We start from the raw sequence: 9300 nt of genomic DNA on the forward strand, positions 1-9300 counted from the left end.
TGGGCCACTTCACAAGTGAAGATTGGAAGACGACAGGCCAAGTGACTCGCCCAGCTCAAGCCGCATATAGATTGACTTAATGCCCCCTCTGTGTGCCAGAGGAAAAAGAAAAAAAAAACAAAAACAAACAAACACAACAGCTTATCTAATGCCAAGCCTGCTCGGCAGCAGAGCTGTGGAGAATTTATATCACAACTATGGTGGAAGAAACCTGATGCCCATGTTTGGTTACTGTGCCGATATTTTTCATTAGCCTGATTAGACCACATCGGTCTGCTGCTTGGAGATTGTCATCTCTATTCACTGCAAGACCTTGAAATGGAGTCAAGGGGGGAGCAGGAGGCACCAACCATGAACCCATCTCCAAACCCTTGAACACGCCTGACACAGGCAAAAGATTAGGTGGCAGTTTTGTACATCTGACCATCGAAGCACCTTGCCCAGGCCCCACGGCCTGTAGACACACGGCCCAGTGACATCCGTGCAGGATGCAGGGTGTGTATCTGAGACTGTGTGTGTAAATGTGTGTGCCTGTGTATGTGTGCGTTAAGTGTGTGTGTGTGTGTGTGTGCTGTGGTGGGATGAGGGGAGAGGTTGGGAGACACCCCGTAGTATTTAGTACTCTGTACCTCACTCATGCTCTCAGTACGAGCACCTACTAAAGGTCAATCAAGAGAAAAGTACTTCCCTTGGAGTAAGGTTTCCTGGGTCTTCACTGCTCCAGACTCCCTCACGTGAGGATCACACACATTCCCTAGAGGTCTAGACTCTACATCAGCAACACGGAAGGCTACTGTCCTGCAGATAGCCATCAAGCAGTGTCTCCCTGGAGATCTAGTAGTGAGCAAACTCCTAAGTGATGGTGCACCTTTCTGCAGGCAACGGAGCTTCTCCTTCTGAGACCTTATCACTGTTGTAATTTGTGTCCTATAGGATCTTCTCCAATAAGCCAAGTGTATCCCCAATGCAGAGCCCATCTTCCCTGCCCACCCCTAGGGACCTGGGGCCTACTCTTGCAAATGCTCAACACAGGCCAGTCCATACATTACCTGGAGCTTGCTCCTTTAGTCTGTGAATCGCTATAGGGTCAGGACACGAGTGTTCACCATTGTCCCACCAAGTCTTGAGGTTGCCCCAGCATATTATAGATGCTCAATGCTGCCATGGAAAAAAACCCTCCCTCCCTCCTCCCCTCCTTCCTCCTTCAACAATTGAAGAGTTTCTTTTTTTTAAATTTTTTTTATTTATTTATGATAGTCACAGAGAGAGAGAGAGAGAGAGAGAGAGAGAGAGAAGCAGAGACATAGGCAGAGGGAGAAGCAGGCTCCATGCACCGGGAGCCCGACGTGGGATTCGATCCCCGGTCTCCAGGATCACGCCCCGGGCCAAAGGCAGGCGCCAAACCGCTGAGCCACCCAGGGATCCCACAATTGAAGAGTTTACATGGTTACCATTTACCCCAGACTTCATTCCAGCTCACTGACAGGTTTGATGTGACCCACAGAGTGCTTTCTTAAAAGCACATTTAGATTGGTTGCCAGGACTATTTAAGTGAGATATTCCATATTTAAAAATCTAAATGCCTACCTTTTTTAAACAAACCGTGAATTCTGGCCATGTTGGGTTTGCTATCTGCATGGGTGGAACCAGCCTCTTTTAGGTGTGGGCAGTATATTCCATGTGGTCATAGTACCACTGGCCCCCATCAGCCCTCTGATGGCCGCTGGCCACTAAATCAACTGTGTTTGCCACCGTAAGCTGATGAATGAGAGTAACTATTGTTAATGGGGCCTTATATCCACAGGACCTCCTCCAGGGCCTGGCACAGAGAAGACAGCTAATTAACAGTTTTTGGATAGATAAACGAGTTAATGAACTAGTGCTCAAACTCTGTGCCCTATACATTACTATCTACACCAACATAAAAAAACAGGTTAAAATTAAAAAGCTGTCTTATTATTACATGTAGTCATACTCTGCTGAAAATAGTAATTTTTGTTAACAATTGCATAAATTATGGTATAGCCTGCTGAACTATGTATAAGACATTCAATATAAGGTTTAATCTAAAAATGTTTGCAGTGAGTAGGCTTCCAAAATCACCACCTGCTCTTCACTTTCTTGTAACATCTCTTGTAGTTGATGTAAGCATCTGAGGTCCAGCACACATTATGCAATCCTGGGTAATGCAAATGCTCATGAGTTAATGTGCTATTCATGATGGAATCACACAGACTTGTGTGAATGGTGGGTACCAAGTGGGACTGTGCCTAATGAGAGACTCTGTTCCTGTTCTAAAGACATGGTTCCTACAACTGGTTGAATCCAGAATTGCCTATAAACCCTCTTACTACCCTGCCTACTCATGCCTGTGGCTGCTGAAATAGTGTAAAAATGGGCCATTTCCCACATTTTGAACATTTCCCTGCATCCTAGATCTGTGGCTCTCCCAGTTTTTATCAGCGTACTATTTCTAGAGATTGTAGAAGTGAGACCTAGAATGTACAACTTGGTTATTGGAAGACTAAAGCATGGCATTCAGTGGACATTTAGTGGGTTCCTAGTGCCAAGAGTGAATACTGCACTGGGCCTGGGCTCCAAGGGTAGAGAGATTTTGACCCCCACTTTCAGAAAGTGTAAGTGTTGGGTTTGCTTATCCTTGTGGATCCAGGTCCTAACCCATGATGTATCCGTAATTAATGCTCAATAGGCACTGATTAGATAAACTTATAAATGAGGGGAAGTTTGGGGTTGATTTTATAAGCAAAAGCAACTCTTGGTCTCTGGCTATTGCAAGTGACAAATAAATCTGGATCCTGAGTCAGAAAGCACATATTTATCTTCCAAAATTAACCATTTATGATTCTAAGGTTGACTCCATGGTATTACCCCTTCACCAAGTAACCCACAGTCAACAGGTGTGTGCACTGTTTTTCTGCTACTTGACGACAATGAGCCAAGTTCTGAACCAAGGTGACCCCATGGCTACTGGAAGTCAGGGTGCAGATTCTCTAGGAAAGATGTGCTAACTTCCTGCAAGCTTCACACATGAGTGAGATGGCCCATCCATCTCAGCAGAAACACTGGAAAAGGTTCAGTCTCACTGCCTTGCTATGACAACAGGGGTCTTTCTAACACAGTGATGCTGGCAAAGCAGGTCCCAGAAAGCTTCAACTTAGAAGTAAATGCTTGAAGGACAAGTTCCTCCAGGAGGAAACTCAAAGGAGGGATATGGGACCACCCAGGGCCTGACTCTGGGGAAACCCTCAAGGAAATGAAGAATAAAATGAAGCCAGCAACCAGAGAATGTCAGTCCTGGTTGGGGGGACAGGGCAGTAAGAGTCCCTCCCACACTCCCACAAGCTAAGGTCCCCAAGGCCATGTCTCATATGCAGGTATGGGTGAGTGACTGCAAGCATTAGCTATTGCAGTTTTACTGAAACGACACTGTTCCTTGATGAGAAGACCTTCCCACACCCTGGGTCTGGAAACTCACACACAGAAGGTGCTAACCGAGGGCATGTTTGAGTCAAGAAAAGCTTGGGTGACCAGGGTCCCTGGAGCTCCAAGATGTCTAACCAAGGGTTTAAAGTTCCATCCAAAGCCTGGCCTGCTTGTTTGTGGGTCCACTGGGCTCCCTGATCCAGGTGCACATTGCCTGCAAGGAGAGCACTGGAGCTGCTCCTCCCCCACGGAGAGGTCATGCACGTCAATCATCCTTTACTGAACACAATCACGATGTGATACACCACTGAGGGAAGGTGTCCCTGTTGGAAAAGGAGCCACCATGAGCAGATACCTGAAAAGTTTTTCACTTTTATTATTCATTCCCATTACACCATACAGAGAAAGTCACTTACAAGCAAAATGTGGTTTTTTTTTCATAGCATTTTAACACTGACAGGCTCTATCAGCTCTCAGATGTAATTCAAATAAATACCACTGAAATTTTATATTTAGTTAAATGCAAAAAAAGCCTCGGTCCCTGCATGTCTTCCTTCTGGGAGGGTTTTGTGGTACTAATATGTGTAGACCAAGAGCAGTGAAATCTGCTATGTTTTCTCTTGATGTTATTGCTGAGTGGCAAGAAAGGAATTTTAGTTTTATACAATCCACCATTTATGACAATTAATTGGTGTATGGACTGGTTGTTTGTGTATCACCTAAAACTCATATGTTGAAATCTTACCCCTCAATGTGATGGCATTTGGAGGTGGGGGCCCTCAGGATGCAATTAGGTCCTGAGGGCGGAGCCCTCATGAATAGGCTCAGCACCTTCTAAGAGAGCCCAGAAAGCCCTGTCCACCTGTCTGCCATGGGATTGCACAGCAAGAAGACAGCCGTCTACAAACTAAGGAGGAGTCCTCAGTAGCACAGTCTCTGCTGGAGCCATGGTCTTGGATCTCCAGCCTCCAGAAATGTGAAAACTAAGCATCTGTTGTTTAAGCCTGTGGTATTTCTATTCTAGTGCCCAGACTGACAAATACAGTTACACAAAGAAGCTCACGTTGCAGAGTGCTAATACCATGTGAGGGGCTCTTCTGAGTGTTTGCCACGTATTTATCCTCACGAAGGCCCTAGAGAGCAGTGCTGTTATGGAGAATCGGGTTTTGTTGACTTTTCTAGATCCCCAAAGCAATGGAAACTTGTGGTGAAAAATCAAATCATGGGTTTTCTATACATTGATTTGTATTTCTAGAAAATGAAAAAATACACATACACACATACATATATGTATGTAGATACATAAATACACAAATACAGGTAAAGTTTTAGACAACAAGTCATAATATTAAAACTTCTTCATTGATGTGAATGAAGAAGAACTTGGATATTTGCTTTCATTTAACTGGGAAAGAAATAGGGCAAGTGAGCAACTTATTTCAAAAGAACTTGACTACAGTGTTTTCACGTGGTCCTTGGGACCAGTTATGTTACGGCTGTTCTTCTCCTTTGGTTTCCACCATGGAACCTCCCACTGAGCCAAGGGACAAGCCAGAGGGAAGGGTGGGCTGGCAACTCAGGGGGACATCTATGGCCTCTCATGCATCAGGTGGCTGCTCTGAGGTCCATGATCCTCACCTGCTGCAGCTTGAGATGTTAGTGGCCCTGCCGCCAGATGAAGGTGAACAGTTGGGAGCATTCCAAGAGAGACCAAGGTTCTTGAAAGAAAAGTATTGAGTCAGCTGTGAAGACTTGCATTGACCAGAAAGAAAAGAGAAAATGGACTTCAGATTTTTCCTTTATATTTTTATCTAAGGACTATAGTTCTTTTTTTTCCTAATAATAGGGACTTTTTTTCTTTGTTTTTGGCTTTGTTTTACTTATCTTGCAGGGGTTTTTATGTATCTTCATTGCCCCAAATGAGAATCTACTCAGGATTAGTTTTCCTGCACTGGAAGACAGGGGACATCCACTACCTGTCTCCTAAGAGCAGTGGATGCATTACACACATTACACACATTACACACATTACACACATTACACGCATGGGGGCCCAATCCACAGAGCAGAGCTGGGGATAAATCAGCATGTTTCCTAATGACATTGCCAAATACATTTGGATCATCAAAGTGTATGATGATGGAGAAGCAAAGGATTTGGGATATTTTGCTAAAGTTCAAGAGAAAAGAAAAATAACCCTTCTCTCCCCTTGGGTGTGGGCTGCAATGAGTGACTTACTTCCAAAGAGAACAGTATGGAAATGGGAAGAAATGGAAGAAACACAGAAATCCAGCAGACACTGCTCTGCCAGCTGATCAAGATGAATCTCACCCATGAGGAGTCACATCAATGTCATGTACCCCAGATATGATGTGAGAAGAATGCCACTTTACCTCTATGCTCTTCTTCCCCCAAATCCATACACCCTGTCTAACCATAAGAAAAACATTAGCAAACCCAAGCTGAGGGACATTCCACAAAAAAATCTAACCAATACTCCCCGCGATTCTCCTTGTCACCGAAAACAAGGGAAGTCTGATACCATCATAGACCAGTGTGAGGGCACGACAGAAAAGGGACATTAGGGGGAAACTAGTGATGTTTCAATCAAGTGTGGGGTTGGTAGAGATGTTGGTTCACAAATGTGTAAGCTGCATCACAATGGAGGGTCTGGGAGAGGGAAAACAGCTAGGGACATGCTAGAGCTCCCTGTGCTATGGTGGCAGCTTTTCTCTAAGTCTGGGTACATTCTAGAAAGTTCGTTAAATATTTATAAGAAACAACGTCCTCACTGCAGTTCTCAGATGTGCTGTCCTGGAGTCATCCTGCCCCGAGGCAACTCCGTCCAAGGTGTGTGGCTACCCTTCTACGCAAGGCTGCCTCCCATGGGTTAGGACCAGACTCCTCAGGCACGTGCAGCGGCCCTGGGACATTACACCCCGCGGTGTTGGCACAGGGAAGGCAAAAGGCATCCAGGCCACTCTTGCCATCGACGAAACCAAGCCTTCAAGGACATTTTTCTAGCAGGGCATACAACGAGAAATCTCATTTGGGGCAATCCCGGAACGTTAAGCAAAGAGCCATCTAATGACGCTGTTCACAAAAGGTGGAAGAAAATGAGAGCAGTTGCTGTACAGAGTTAGAGGTCAGGGGAACAGCTTCCACCGGCAGGTGGCAGAAAGCTTACCACAAGGTATAAAATATTTGCTTTCAATTAGAGTCATTATTGTTCATTAAAATATAGGGGTGAGGGTTACAGACTGAAGCTAAATTTTACACTGTTTGTATTATTTGTATAAAGCTCTCCTCAGACATGTAACCTGGAGCTGGGCATTTGCCAGAGTAAAGTCAAGGGAGCTTTTTATGAATAGAATAGAGTTTTACACCAAAGAACATTCTTTCCAGGTGAGCTGTATGAAAAATCTCTTCTCTAAACACATAAGGATTAATGGATAATTAAACGTCCCCAAGCTCCAGTCTTGTCTGCTCTCCCCGTGCCAGAGGTTTGTCTATCCCCCCAGCGCCCACGCCCACATCAGTGCTGGACTGTGGGGGTGCTGCGTGCCCCACCTGGGCCCTGCTGCCCTGCCCAGGCAGGGTTGTGCAGATGGGGAGTGCCGTGGGCAGAGCAGGGAAGAGGAACAAGGGGTGACCTCACCTCTGCTTTCAGAGAGCCAGGCTCCGAGGGGGAGGCCCCTAGACCTGCGAGGGGCCGGCGGGGAGACAGAGCCACACCAGTCATCCTAAGGGAGGACGTGCTGCACACCGGGCAAGTGGGAAGGCCCCAGAGCCCACTCCACCATCTTGGAGCAACTGCAAAAGGCGGCCTCCACCCCTCGGGCTAGGGGAACAGACAGAAGCTGGATTATTAGCTTTCAGGAACTTGGGGAAACAAACACCCCACAGTGTGGCCACTCAAAGATTGGGGGGGTCCTGCCCGGCCAGTGCTGTTAGGGTTTCGAGGACACCTTGAGACTGATTCGACAAACTGGGATCCTCTGTGATGAGTAGAACAACTTGCACCCACCTGGGGAACCAAAAGAGGCCACAGCGAGAACAGGAGGCCAACAGGAATGGCAGGAAGAGTGGCCGCCCTGCTTGACCCAGGTGCCCTCCCTCTGGGCCCACTCTCGGCAACAGACAGACTTCCCGGGGCAGCTGGTCCAGGACAGATGGACATGGAGGCCCAGCCCCACATGCAGGGCAGAGCCCACGGTCACTGTCCCACCAGACACTTGGTGACCCTCAGCGGATGCTCCAGAGAGTGGAGGCGGGTGGGCAGCCTCGTCCCTGCTCTGTGAGCCAGACCCTGAAGGCAAATCCTAGATGGAGCCAGTGTGATCAACTACCTCATGCCATGTGTTTCTGAGTGAATTGGTGTCCTACACTGCCTCAGTGGCCTCCTCTGTAACCTGGAAAGACGTTTCAGGTCTTGATCCATTCCTAACCAGGATGTTGCAGAGCAGGTTCCCACGGCTGCCCCCGTTGCAGGGCCAGCCATGGTACTCCTCCCAGACCCTGTGAGATTCTTACCTCTGACAAGTGAGGATTGTTTGGTTCGCAGGTGTAATTCACCTTCAGAAACCCGCTGTGTGAGACGCCCGTGTGTCACTTGACTGAAGGCACAGGGGCGTCCGGCCAGTTTCACATGGATGTCCTTATGGAGGAGCTCCCTTCAATCACCTAAACGGGATTCCATCCACCTGCTCTTCTCAGGTGACTCTGCAATAAAGCAAGATGGATCAGAGCACACGGGCATCACAAATGAAGTCCCCATCACAGTGACATTTGTCACATAGTCTTCAGAGATACCTTTGGATAAATGAGGGAGAAGGAGAATTTCCCGTGGTCATGACTCTGAGAACTCAAGCCTCGGTCCATCTGGGAACCAGCAGCTTGGCTGAGCTGGCGCGGCCCAGGGTGGAGGCTGCACAACCATCGGAATCAAAGCATCCTGGTCTAAAAACACGCGGGCTGGTGGTTTTGCCGCTCCGAGGGTGAGTCAGTGACTTGGCCCCTTTATTTCAGCAGGGTAGAGAAATGGCCATGGACCCCCTCTGGCAAAAGCAGCCGATCCTCCCTCTGCCACCCTGAATGACTCGGTCTGTTACGTTCATGAACCTTTGGGAAAGCAGCTTACGTGGCCAACTGCCAGAGGTGCTTTGTGTCTGAGAAATGTCATGCTGTGAGGTCCACCCCCTCATCCAGGAATCCCTGGGAAGCACCCCCCAGTCTGTAACCCAGAGATGGTGAATCCAGAAGCTCCCAAGCCTGTACAACTAGCAAGCTCTGCTGCAGCTAGTAAGTGGGACCATGGTTCGCCGTTTGCTTTTTCTTACTTTCCAGACCCCCCTCACTCAGGAAGCCTTTCCCTGCACATGAACTTGCTCCATTCAAAGAGCTTTGGGGATGGGGAAAGCCATCATTGCTCCTTTGTAAATGGGGAAGCTTCCTTACCCAAGGTCCCACAGATGCCAGTTCAAGGGGTGACAGGGACACTTTCCTCACCCCAAGGATGAAAGCCCACAGATGCTGTTCAGAGCTCATCTGGCTCGCTTTGCATGAAGGGAAAAACGTTACACATTCTTGGTAAAGAGTTTCATCAAATATAAATTGATATATGTGTATATGGTATGTGCTCTTTCATTAAACTGAGATCCTAGGACCATTTCAGTCCTGGGCCTGAGCCCTCTGCATCCCCAAAAGTCCCACAGAGTTGGCGGGCATTCTGGCCTACACTCAGTTCCGTGGTCAGGGCCCTCCAGAGAAATGGCACATGTAGGGTATATATAAAGAGACTGATTGTGAGGAGTTGGCTCACATGATCATGGAGGCGGCATCCTGAAACCTACAGGG

The 9300-nt window shown here is 47.5% G+C and overlaps 1 long non-coding RNA gene across 1 annotated transcript; it reads right to left on the reverse strand.

Moving 5' to 3' along the window:
* Window positions 1-3057: 3057 nt before the first annotated feature.
* LOC111093941 lies at window positions 3058-6008 on the reverse strand. The gene is made up of 3 exons (XR_005383516.1): window positions 5936-6008; window positions 5083-5195; window positions 3058-3767 (listed from the first exon to the last, which is right to left on the reverse strand). It is a non-coding gene; the product is annotated as an uncharacterized LOC111093941 (long non-coding RNA).
* Between the last annotated feature and the right edge of the window lie 3292 nt (window positions 6009-9300).

Source organism: Canis lupus, chromosome 34 (genome assembly GCF_011100685.1).
Source record: "Canis lupus familiaris isolate Mischka breed German Shepherd chromosome 34, alternate assembly UU_Cfam_GSD_1.0, whole genome shotgun sequence".
Taxonomy (NCBI): domain Eukaryota; kingdom Metazoa; phylum Chordata; class Mammalia; order Carnivora; family Canidae; genus Canis; species Canis lupus.